This window comes from Crinia signifera, chromosome 3 (assembly GCF_055691185.1).
Source record: "Crinia signifera chromosome 3, ASM5569118v1, whole genome shotgun sequence".
NCBI lineage: Eukaryota > Metazoa > Chordata > Amphibia > Anura > Myobatrachidae > Crinia > Crinia signifera.
In genome coordinates, this window is record NC_139219.1 from 219,005,548 (window position 1) to 219,018,305 (window position 12,758).

Sequence of the window (12,758 nt, forward strand, 5' to 3'; positions counted from 1 at the left end):
GAGCTCACGGGCCAGCAGTCAATCAGGAGCCGGACCGCAAGCTTTGATCTGCTGACAGCCCAGGCACAGGGAGGGGAAGCGGCGGCGGAGGAGACAGCGCAGAGGACGGAGGAGCCTGCCTGCCCAGCCAGCCCCGGAATCTCCTCCCCCGGCAGCAGCAACAAATCCAGTAAGTTCTGCTGCTGGCACAGTGGAGGCATACATGGCACAGTGGGGACAAGCCTGGCACAGTGGGGGCATGCTTTGCACAGTGGGGGCATGTGTGGGCACTGCAGGGGCAGCAGCCAGTGGTGGGTTCTGGGTGACCAGAGCGCTGATGTCAGGTACCGACCGGTGGGACCATGTGACTGCTGATGCAAGGTAGCGCCGCACGCGGGGGGAGGGGGGGTCCGGATCACTGATGTCTGGCAGCAGCTGGCAGGGGGTCCGCGCAACCGCGTCGCTGTTGCCGGGCAGAGGCAGGTGGGGGGTTCCAGGTGATCTCGGCGCTGATGTCCGGCACCAGCCAGCAGCTGATGACGGGTAGCGTAACACTTGCTCCTGAGAAAGCCGGACAGAGAACATCCGGGAAAACGCGTTGAGCTGTTTGAATAACTGCTGATCCATCCACGTATACCAAGTGATGTCCCACCTCCCACTGACGTCCATATTCTCCTGATTCTTTTGGATTACAACTAACATATGGGATACCTGCACTATTCCTAATTTCCAATACATAAGGAGAAGACGCCCAATAGGGAGGAAATTGAACCCTCAATAAGGGAACTTTTGGGACTCTATCATCACCCTGTTCTCGTCCACAAATAATACCAGAAAACATCGGATGATAATACACATCATCTTAAAATCATTTATCTTTTGATAACAAGCCATTCCATATGAAGCTCTACAATATATGATCATTACATCTGTGTTATTCTCATTGCTCATTAACATTCTACATGATTTTAGGATTGTTTGGATGTCCTATGTATTTTTATATATAAACATTAAATTGTATTTTTTAAACTGAGAACTGCCTGGTCTACATATTGGTTCAGCCAGCGCTGGCACACTTCTTGTTTTTTCGTGGCTGCAGGTAGGGAGGCTGTCCGGGTGACCGCAGTTGCCCACGGAGCCTACAGTCAGGGCCACTTCTACTTAAGCAGCACCTAGGGGACATGACCATAGCCCAGCCGTCCCAGTGACTGCAAACATCAGGCTGAGGTGGCAATTACCTCCTGGTCTGTCAGCATGACCAGAGTCGAGAACCACTCTGTATAGTGACAGCCTGACAGCCAGGAGGAGCAGCTGCAAACTGAGGTAAGGAAATGTTTGTGTTTATTTGAAATCACTTGCATGTATCCTTTCAAATAATTGATCATATGTATATATGTAATTGGTGATTATTGGTGTTAGTTACTAGAGCGTCTCACTATTCTGGCCACTCGCTACCTCCTCTTGTCTTTCTACCCTCTGTCTAGCATCTCAGTATCCCCTCTCCACCGCCTAGTGTCTCACTATCACCCTTCCCTCCTCCTAGCATCTCACTATCCCCTCCCCACCTCCTACGGTCTCTCTATCCCCTCCCTACTGCCCTATGTCACTCTATCCCCTCCCTACTGCCCTGTGTCACTCTATTCCCTCCCTACTGCCCTGCATTACACTATCCCCTCCCTACTGCCCTGCGTCACTCTATCCACTCCCTACTGCCCTGCGTCACTCTATCCACTCCCTACTGCCCTGCGTCACTCTATCCCCTCCCTACTGCCCTGCATCACTCTATTCCTTCCCTACTGCCCTGGGTCACTCTATCCCCTCCCTACTGCCCTGCGTCACTCTATCCCCTCCCTACAGCCCTGTGTCACTCTATCCCCCCTACTGCCCTGCATCACTCTATCCCCTCCCTACAACCCTGTGTCACTCTATCCCCTCCCTACTGTGCTGCATCTCACTGCCACTTCCCTAATACCCTGCGTTACTATCCCCTCCCTACTGCCCTGCGTCACTCTATCCCCTCCCTACTGCCCTGCGTCACTCTATCCCCTCCCTACAGCCCTATGTCACTCTATCCCCTCCCTACAGCCCTGTGTCACTCTATCCCCCCTACTGCCCTGCATCACTCTATCCCCTCCCTACAACCCTGTGTCGCTCTATCCCCTCCCTACAACCCTGTGTCACTCTATCCCCTCCCTACTGTGCTGCATCTCACTGTCACTTCCCTACTACCCTGCGTCACTATCCCCTCCCTACTGCCCTGCGTCACTCTATCACCTCCCTACTGCCCTGCATCACTCTATCCCATCCCTACTGCCCTGCATCACTATATTCCTTCCCTACTACCCTGCGTCACTCTTTCCCCTCCCTACTGCCCTGCGTCACTCTATCCCCTCCCTACTGTCCTGCGTCACTCTATACACTCCCTACTGCCCTGCGTCACTCTATCCCATCCCTACTGCCCTGTGTTACTCTATTCTCTCCCTACTGCCCTGCATCACTCTATTCCCTCACTATTGCCCTGCTTCACTCTATCCCCTCCCTACTGCCCTGTGTCACTCTATCCCCTCCCTACTGCCCTGCGTCACTCTATCCTCTCCCTACTGCCCTGCATCACTCTAACCCCTCCCTACTGCCCTGCATCACTCTATTCCCTCACTACTGCCCTGCTTCACTCTATCCCCTCCCTACTGCCCTGCATCACTCTATCCACTCCCTACTGCCCTGCAACACTCTATCCCCCCTTACTGCCCTTCGTCACTCTATTCCCTCCCTACTGCCGTGCATCAATCTATGCCCTCCCTACTGTGCTGCATCTCACTGACACCTCCCTACTGCCCTGCGTCACTCTATCCCCTCCCTACTGCCCTGTGTCACTCTATCCCCTCCCTACAGCCCTGTGTCACTCTATCCCCTCCCTACTGTGCTGCATCTCACTGTCACTACGCTACTACCCTCCGTCACTCTATCCCTTCCCTACTGCACTGAGTCACTCTATCCCCTCCCTACTGTGCTGCGTTTTACTGTCACTTCCCTACTAGCTGGAATTACTCTATCCCCTCCCTACTGCCCTGCATCACTCTACAAACCCCTACCATTCTACATCACTCTAACCCCTCCCTACCCCCCTGCGTCACTCTATCCCCTCCCTACTGTGCTGCATCTCACTGTCACCTCCCTACAGCCCTGCGTCTCACTATCCCCTCCCTACTGCCCTGCGTCTCACTATCCCCTCCTTACTGCGCTGTGTCTCACTGTCACCTCCCTACTGCCCTGCGTATCACTGTCACCTCCTCCCTATCACCTCTTATCTATCTCCTCTCTATTGCCTAGCATCTCTCTGTCCCCTCCAGCAGATGAAAACTTGTACTGCACCACATTATTTTTTTATTGGGGGGGGGCCTTTCAAGATTTTGCTATGGGGTCCACAAAGCTTTAGTTACGCCCCTGAGCGTATAGATAAGGTTCTTCTTAACAGTATCTGGTGTATGGAAAGGTAGCATCCTAGATTGAGATAAAAGTGGTAGGATTTAAAGACTATGTGATGAGAACAAGAAGTTACTGAGGCAGTGGACATGGGGGACAGAAGAACGTGTGATGATATATTGACTCTGAGAGAGAGGTGTAAGGATCCCAGAAGCTGACAACAATAATTATTGACTTAGCCATGATACGGGAGGACTCAGTCAAGGAGGAGGTATGGACCCAGAATCAGGGACAACAGCGGTGGAGGGCCCAACCTCAACCCCAGGCCTCACTGATTCTCCCAGGCCTCACTGACTCCCCACCACCACCACCACATCTCCCCCTGCCTCACTGACTCCCCCCCCCCCCCAGATGGCCTCCACTGCACCCTTACCACTGCTGCCTTGTGAGCAGCAATGATCAAAATGGCGCTGCAAATGGATGCCTAGGAACTGTGCACTCAGCCATATGTATCCCCGTGTCTCCTGTGTGATAACTGTTCTGTCTCTACTATAACTTTACGGTCTCTGCTTAAGTGTTACCTACCTGGCTGCTGCAATGGCCAGTGGCACCGCTGATGGCTACCTAGGCGCTGTGCAGCTCGGCGGGTATGTGTTCTCTGTGTGGTAACTGTACTGTCCCTGCTTTTATTGTTACCTACCCAGTTGCTGCAATGAGCAGTGGCACCGGTGATGGCTGCCCAGGCGCTGTGCAGCTCAGCGGGTATGTGGCCACTACGTCTATATCCCCCAGGGTACTTCTAGCATTTGTTTTCGTATATCTGTCACTCTATAACTGTACCTTACTGGCTGTTGCACAGCAATCCAATACAAATTCATAATTTACGCAAGTATACATGGCCAATAAAGTTTATTCTGATTTATATTTTAACAAAGCCCCCATCCGCGTGTATGAATTGTGACAAGGATCACACACACACACACACACACACACACAAAGAGGGACTCTGATTAAGACTTTGTTCTTTATTTTTCAGATGCAGGTCCCAGCATAGCAGATTAATTCTAAAGGCGAACATAATTAAAGGCAATCTCAGCATAAGACTCTTGCAAGTCTCCAATGGTCCCTACCATAGCCCACACTCAGGCCTATCGCTTTAGAGGCTAATTCACCATCACAAGCAAGATCGCTCTACCCTGGAGACCCTTATATCAGGAAATTCCAGGTGCTGCTGATTACACACCTGGCTTCTGCTACTGTTCCAAAGCCTGGTCTGGATCCTCCACATTCATGTGGAGAGATGCTTTCTCACTGGTGGATTTCTCTATAACCCCTAGGTGTAAAAGCTCTTTGACCTTCTGCTTTACACCTGCCCGCTTTGTCTTGAGTATTTAAGTACAGTATGGTATATGGCTTTTGTTTAATGACCACACTGGGTGGAGACACATCATTTTGGATGATCTGTGTCTTTTTCAGAATGGCAGAAAACACATCTTGGTAGTGTCACGACCACCATGGCTACTACCCAGTTCCCCTGTGCTGTGCCTAGCCCTAAGTCCTGCATCAGCGTGTCTCCTACTCTGGCGCTCACTTCCGCTCCTGTTCCTTGTGCTGGTGGGGTGCACGTTCCCGCACTGTCGCCGCATGGTGACAGTGGTGCTTTGTGCTCCGGTGCCATGCAGGGCATGGGTGGCGTGAGATGTGAGCCGCCATGTGTGTCTGTGCCTGGTTAGGCCTCTGGCTGGAAACGCCGGCAAACTGCACAGCTGCGCACACTCACCGCCGGCTGGTTTCTGTCGCCTCCGATGGCGGCCGCCATCTTTTGGGATCCTGCAACCTGCACTGTGCGGCTCCACCTGTCAAACGGCTATCCAATCGCCGCACATCTCACTCCTTAAGTACTGACTGGCCGGGCAAGACCGGCAGTCAGTACAATGATGTCCATGCCTATGCATCAATACTCACTCCTGGCTGTCTGTAGTGGTTTCTACAGTTCTTGCGCCTTCGGTGAAGTTCCCTTCTAACTCCTGCTGATCGTCTCACTGCTACACCTGTGTACCACGGAACCTGCTTCCGCCAATACGGACTGGACAAGGTTAGCCCCCCAAAGGGGTTTTATCTTTCTCCTCACTCCTGACGGTTATTCTCCACGGTCACTCCCGGTTCTGCAGCCACGATCCAATCCAGCAAGGATATTCAAACTTCACCATTTAATCTTCAACCAATTATTCTTCCAACCATCCAATCATCCAATTGTTCTTTCAATCATCCAATTCTTCATCCAATCATCCACTCATCCAATCCTCATCCAAGTATTCAACCCTTCATTCAGTTCTTCATCCAATCATCCAATCCTCATTCAAGTATTCAACCCTTCATCCAATTCTTCATCCAATCATCCAATCCTCATTCAAGCATTCAACTCTTCATTCAATCATCCAATTCTTCATCCAATCATCCAACCCTAAAACCAATCATCCAATTCTTCAACCAATCCTCCAATACTTCTTCCAATTACCAAGTATCCCCATCCACTTCAATAAAGTATTGTATTATTGACTTTTATCATTCCATAACCTACAGTATATAATTGTGCCACCATTTACAACCTGTATCGCAGTATCTTCATTAAATATGGTTTTACTTCATCTCATTGCTTCACTCCCTTCTGTCGTTAATGCAACAACCTTATATCAAAGCACCCAGCCTCCGTTACACTCCAGCTGGTGCTTGACAAAACGTGACAGGTAGCTCTTCACCAAGTTCGCCACTTCTTGTTTCTGACCAGGAGTAAGCGTTCACTTCAATGGGTACCTGACATTATAGAATCTTTTTAGCTACCAAGAGGGCTGACTTGCACTTTCCTTCCAAGGTTTTAACAAGTTTACATGGTAGATTTGTACTTCCCTCCTTCTACCCTCCTGTCAGAACTTGTAATTGATCTGTCCCACTGCCTCTATGATTTCATAAGGGCCACGCCATTGTGCATAGATCTTGCTTCCTGTGGTGGGTACCAGCCCTAACACTTTGTCTCCCAGGTTAAAGGATCAGTTACATACATAGTTACATACATAGTAGGTAAGGCTGAAAAAAGACTTGCGTCCATCTAGTTCAACCTGGTATAGATATCCATTGCTGATTTGGTAGGTTCTGGTATTTTACAGACAAATTATATTTCTTATTTGTACCCATGGATGTTTTTCTCCAGTAAATGTTTGTCCAACTTTGCCTTGAACGCATTTAATGAGCCAGCCGCTACCACCTCTCTGGGAAGAGAGTTCCAGAGTTTGACTGTTCTGACGTAAAGAAATTCTTTCTACTAGCTGAATGAAATCTTTTTTCTTCTAATCTATACTCATGCCCTCGCGTCCTAGATTCCTTTCTAGTAGAAAAGAGGGTGCGTGACAGTTCCTTATATTGGCCCTTGATATACTTGTACATGTTGAGCATGTCCCCCTTTAAACATCTCTTTTCTAATGTAAATAGTCCCAAATTGCTTAATCTCTCCCCGTAGCTTAAATTCTCCATTCCCCTAATAAGCTTTGTTGCTCGCCTTTGGACTTTTTCTAATTCTATGATGTCCTTTTTATAGTGTGGGGCCCAGAACTGTACTCCGTACTCTAGGTGAGGTCTCACCAATGCTTTATATAGTGGCATAATTACCCTCGAGTCCCTAGTTTCCATTCCCCTCTTAATACATGCCAGAATTTTGTTGGCCTTTTTTGTAGCTACATTACAATGGGCACTACATCCTAGTTTGCTGTCTATTTGGACTCCTAGATCCTTTTCAAGTATGGAATTACCCAGTTCCTCGCCGCTAAGGTTGTAACTTGCACACTGGTTGTGTCTCCCAAGGTGCATAACCTTACATTTATCTACATTGAACCTCATCTTCCATTTTTTTGCCCACTCATCTAGAATTGCAAGATCATTTTGAAGCATGGTGACATCTTCTGATGATTTGATGACTTTGCTAAGTTTTGTATCGTCCGCAAAGATGGATACATTGCTGAGTAACCCTATCCCAATATCGTTAATAAAAATGTTAAACAAAATGGGCCCCAAAACCGAACCCTGGGGCACTCCACTTAGTACCGGTATCATATCTGATACGGCACCATTCACAACCACTCTTTGTTCTCTATTGCATAGCCAATTCCCTACCCATCTGCAGATATTTTCACCCAATCCTAGGTTCTCCATTTTATTAATCAATCTCTTGTGTGGGACAGTATCAAATGCTTTAGCGAAATCTAGGAAAATCACATCTACAGCATTTCCATTATCAAGGTTTTTGCTAACCTCTTCATAGAACCCTAGTAGATTAGTTTGGCATGAACGATTTTTCACGAACCCATGTTGGTTAGCACTGAGTAGACTGTGATGATCTAAATATTTCTGGATACCATCCCTTAAAAATCCTTCAAATAGTTTACCCACAATTGATGTTAAACTAATGGGTCTGTAATTACCGGGATCTTCCTTTTTTCCTTTTTTGAATATTGGCACTACCTCTGCTATTCTCCAATCTTTTGGTACTATACCTGACGATAGTGACTTGCTAAAGATATAATGTAGGGGGGTAGCTAGTTCATCCCTTAATTCCATTAATACCCTCGGATGAATCCCATCTGGCCCTGGTGATTTATTTGTTTTTAGTTTGCTTAGCCTCAGTATTATTTCCTTCGGCGTGAAATCCACAATGAGATCTGGCTTATTTGTCCCGTTTGTGGTAAATGTTCGTTCCACAGTCTGCTCTCCCTTAGTAAATACTGATGAGAAGAACTCATTTAACAGTTTTGCTTTTCCCTTGTCCTCAGTAACACTTTTTCCACTATTATCAGTTAGTGGGCCTATGTTTTCCTTAATTAAACGTTTACTATTTATGTATTTAAAAAACTTCTTTGGGTTGGTTTTGCTTTCAGTGGCTATGCACTCTTCATATAATATTTTAGCTGCTTTGATTACCCCTTTACAAGTTTTGTTTGATTCTTTGTATTTTGCGAACGCCTCCTCATTCAAGTTATTTTTATAGAATTTAAAGGCTCTGGTTTTATTGTTGATAGCTGACCTTACTTCTTTGTCCAACCATGGTGGCTTTTTTTTGTTGAATTTACCTTTAGCTACTTTAGGAATGTATTCAATAGTTAGTGAATCAAGCACCTTTTTTAGAGTATCCCACATTTCCTCTGCATTTTTTCCCTCCATAACCGTTTCCCACCCAATTCCTGTTAGGGCTTCCCTGAATAATTCAAAGTTCGCTTTTCTGAAGTTTAGTATTTTTGCAGATCCTTTTTGATGTAATTTACTGAAGTTGATTTCCAGTTAAACCATATTGTGATCACTGTTCCCTAATTGTTCAATTACTTTTGTGTTTGAAACTAAGTCTGTGTTATTTGTTAAAACTAAGTCCAAGAGTGCCTCATCACGAGTTGGAGTTTCCACCGTTTGTGTAATAAACTGGTCTTTAAGTAAGCTTAAGAACCCATTGCTTCTTGCTGATTTACCTGTTTCGTTTTCCCAATCAATGTCGGGTAAATTAAAATCCCCCATAATTAATACCTGACCCTGATTTGATGCTTGTTTGATTTGGTTTAAAAGAAGAGACTCTTCCCTTTCGTTTATATTTGGTGGTCTATAGCATACCCCTATTATAAATTTGTTTTTTGTTTTTTTATTATTGTCGGTTATCTCTGCCCATGTGGGGTGTGTGCCTATATGTAAATAATAACTTAACATCATGTGAGAAAAATATGAGCACAGACCTGGAAGACGACAACTCTGAGACAGTGTGTCTCAGAGTTGTCGTCTTCCAGGTCTGTGCTCATATTTTTCTCACATGATGTTAAGTTATTATTTACATATAGGCACACACCCCCGCCCCTTCTATTTTCCCTGTCTTTCCTGTAGAGTGTATATCCCTCCATGTTTAATGCCCAGTCATGCGACTCATTACACCATGTTTCTGTAATACCAATGATGTCGTAGTCGTCCCTACTGATCACCGTTTCTAGCTCCCCGATTTTACTCACTAAGCTTCTTGCATTAGCCACTAAGCATTTTAATTTATGTTTATTTTTAGATATGGCTCTAATATTGTGATCAGTTTCACCCCAGGGCCCATTTGAATTCTTTACTAGCTTCCTCTTTCCCCTCTCCCCTTCAATAGACTCTCTACAGGCCTCCCCACCATGCACCTGTACCTAAGAACTGTAATGGGTAAACGTGACTGTTACAACATAACATTTTATTACATGACATTCCTGATGCACCCTGAGAGTTACCCCCGATTATACCCTTGTTATGTCCCAGGACTTTGTCTATGTCTCCGTCCCCCCCATCATCTCCTTCCCCCATATGATTCCTGATCCCAGTCCGGCTTCTCTCCCTGATGGTCCCATAATGTCTTGCTGCCCCCACCCCCCCGTCGCCTAGTTTAAAATCTCCTCCAACCCTCTAACCATCCTTCCCCCCAGCACCGCAGCACCCTCCTCGTTCAGGTGCAATCCATCACGGCAAAAAAGATGGCGCCTGACCGAGAAGTCCGCCCAGTGTTCCATGAACACGAATCCCTCTTTCCTACACCAATCCTTAAGCCACACATTTACCTCCCTGATCTCCCTCTGCCTCCCTGAGCTAGCGCGTGGCACTGGTAATATTTCCGAGAAAATTACCCTAGATGTCCTCGCCTTTAATTTCTTACCTAATTCCCTATACTCTTTCTTGAGGACATCCCACCTACCATTGACTTTGTCGTTGGTGCCGATGTGCACCAAGACCGCCGGGTTGCTCCCAGCCCCTCCCAACAATCTGTCGACTCGGTCTGCGATGTGCCGTACCCGAGCACCCGGGAGGCAACAGACCGTGCGGCGATCGCGGTCCCGATAGCAGATTCCCCTGTCTGTTCTCCTAATGATGGAATCCCCTACCACCACTATCTGCCTTGGTACCTCACTAACTGTCATCCCGTTTGAGCTAGAGGGACCGCTCCTCTGGTTGCTCCAGCTCCGTCATTCCGTCTCTATCCTCCCCCGAAACTTCGTCCAACCGGGCAAATTTGTTCGGGTGTGATAGATCCGAGATGTTGTTCCTGTCCCTCCTGTCCCTCTTGTTTCCCCTTCTAACCGTGACCCAGCTGGCTGCCTGATCCTCCTCCTCTACCAGTGACCCTATCTGCAACTCCTCCACCGTTTTATTTATGCTTTGCTCAAGATTGTAAATGTCTCTCAGTCGCTGAACGGCCCGCTCTAGATCAGTGACCTGGGCTTCCAGGGCGGACGTTCGCTCACATCTCGTGCAGATGTATTCGCACTGGGACTCTTGCTCCAGGTGCGCATACATCTTGCACAACATGCACTGAGTGAGATTCTCAATCAGGGCCCCACCCATTTTATCTACCTCCCTGCGACTAACCCCCTAGTATACAATAGATAGTTAAATTACAAGGCAATTACACACTACAAGTTAATTTCTATCAAAATATAAGAAAGTTGATACTTATCTGTTCCTGCAGCTGTGTCACACTCCTGGTGTCCTCACACCTGATGTGTCTGCAGCAGCGACAGTAGGGCTCTAATCTTGTCCTCTGGTCTCCTGCTGATACTGGCTGTCTTGCAGTCTGCTGACACACCACTCTGTATCTGTCCGCTTCCTCTGTAATTTCTTCCAGTTGCATGTTTTCCTTAGTGGCCCACTCTCAGATCATGCAGCACACTATCTGCACTTTGTGGACCCTTTAACAGGTCAGGCACCTGGGCTTCAAGCAAGAAAAAAAAAAAAAACAGAAACAGAAGGGACAGAAGCCTATTGCAACCTGGTTGTACCCCTTCCTGGATGCCACTCCTTCTTGGATATAACTCTGTACCTATTAAAAATGGCACTTAGGCTAAAATGGCAGTTCAAAATTCACAAGTTCATTACATTCACTTGCCCCCTGCTGTTCTTATACTGCTGCTACTAATCAACTACCCACCTGAGCAGATAACCACTCCCACCTTCAGCACAATTCTGAGAAGAAAAAAAAACAACACAGTTTAAACACACAAAATATACAATCCCCTCAGGTTAATCCCACAAATCACCTACTAAACACACCACTCCTTCTTGGATATAACTCTGCACTTATTAAAAATGGCACTTAGGATAAAATGGCAGTTCAAAATTCACAGGTTCATTGTGACCAAGGTAACTTCATACCTTTGTTTCTGACGTTGTTGGGCCCTTTCCATGTGTTCGTTCAAGAGTGGTGCAATCTGCCTTAGATGGCCGTATAACTGGACCACAAACTGAACGACGTTAGGGTCCTAGCACAGTTGTTCGTCCCACCCTTCTTAGAAGATATCCAGAATCCCTCTGGGCTGTCTCCCATAGAGGAGCTCCATAGTGAAGGGTGGTATTCCTTTAGAGATAACGCTGTCAGAGGTATGCTGCCTGATGAACACCTGTAGTGTAAGTGCCACCACTAAACAGAAAATGACATGCAGACAAAAGTGGTTGGTGAGAATCAATTGGCGCGCCCCCCTGTTCTCTCAATATTTAACACCAAGTGTAATCATATGAACAAAGTACATAGACCTGATAATCAGGATACTCCTGTTGGAGAGCAATCGTAGTGTCTGAAATGACAAGAATTGGTCTTTGTCCCTCCACAGGGATAACAGACCACAAAACACAATAATTGTGCAGCACCTTTAGTAGAGTATAAAGGTTTTAATACAATCTTGCACTTACAATTTAGTGACAAATAAAATCGCATAAAAGAACAGTCCCACTGGCAAGCTCGTACTATCCTGGACCAATCTCCCTCGGATCTCCTGCAGGTTGTCCGGTCGGCAGATGATGGTAAGCGGGTCCTCGGAACCAGGTGCACATCAGATAGGGACGGAAGATACACTTAACGCATTTTGAGCCAAAGCCCTTCGTCAGAAGTGTATCGTTAGACTAACTGCAGCATCTATATATACCCCTCCTAATTGATCATCACCCCGCCGTCAGCGCTTCACGTTGACGCGGGTCGCTGAAGCCACGGGAACCCAAGGACGACCGGATGGTTGGCTTTAGGAATCACCAAGAAGGTGAGCTGTTCCTGGTGGAGTGCTCCAATTTGTACTTTCACTGGTGAGGACTGATGCGCGACTGAGCCTTGAGGTATCAAGCTTCCATCCACTGCCAAGAGTTGGTACTCTTGAGTGAGTATATGAGTCTCTAGCTGATGGGTAGCTGCGAATTGCGACAAGATGATGTTCCCAGCCGCCCCGGAGTCTAACAATGCCTGTACAGTGATTGAACCTTTAGGCAAAAAAATTTGTAGGGTGAGTAAGGAATCAGACTTGGTTGGAGAAGATCGGGTTCGTCCT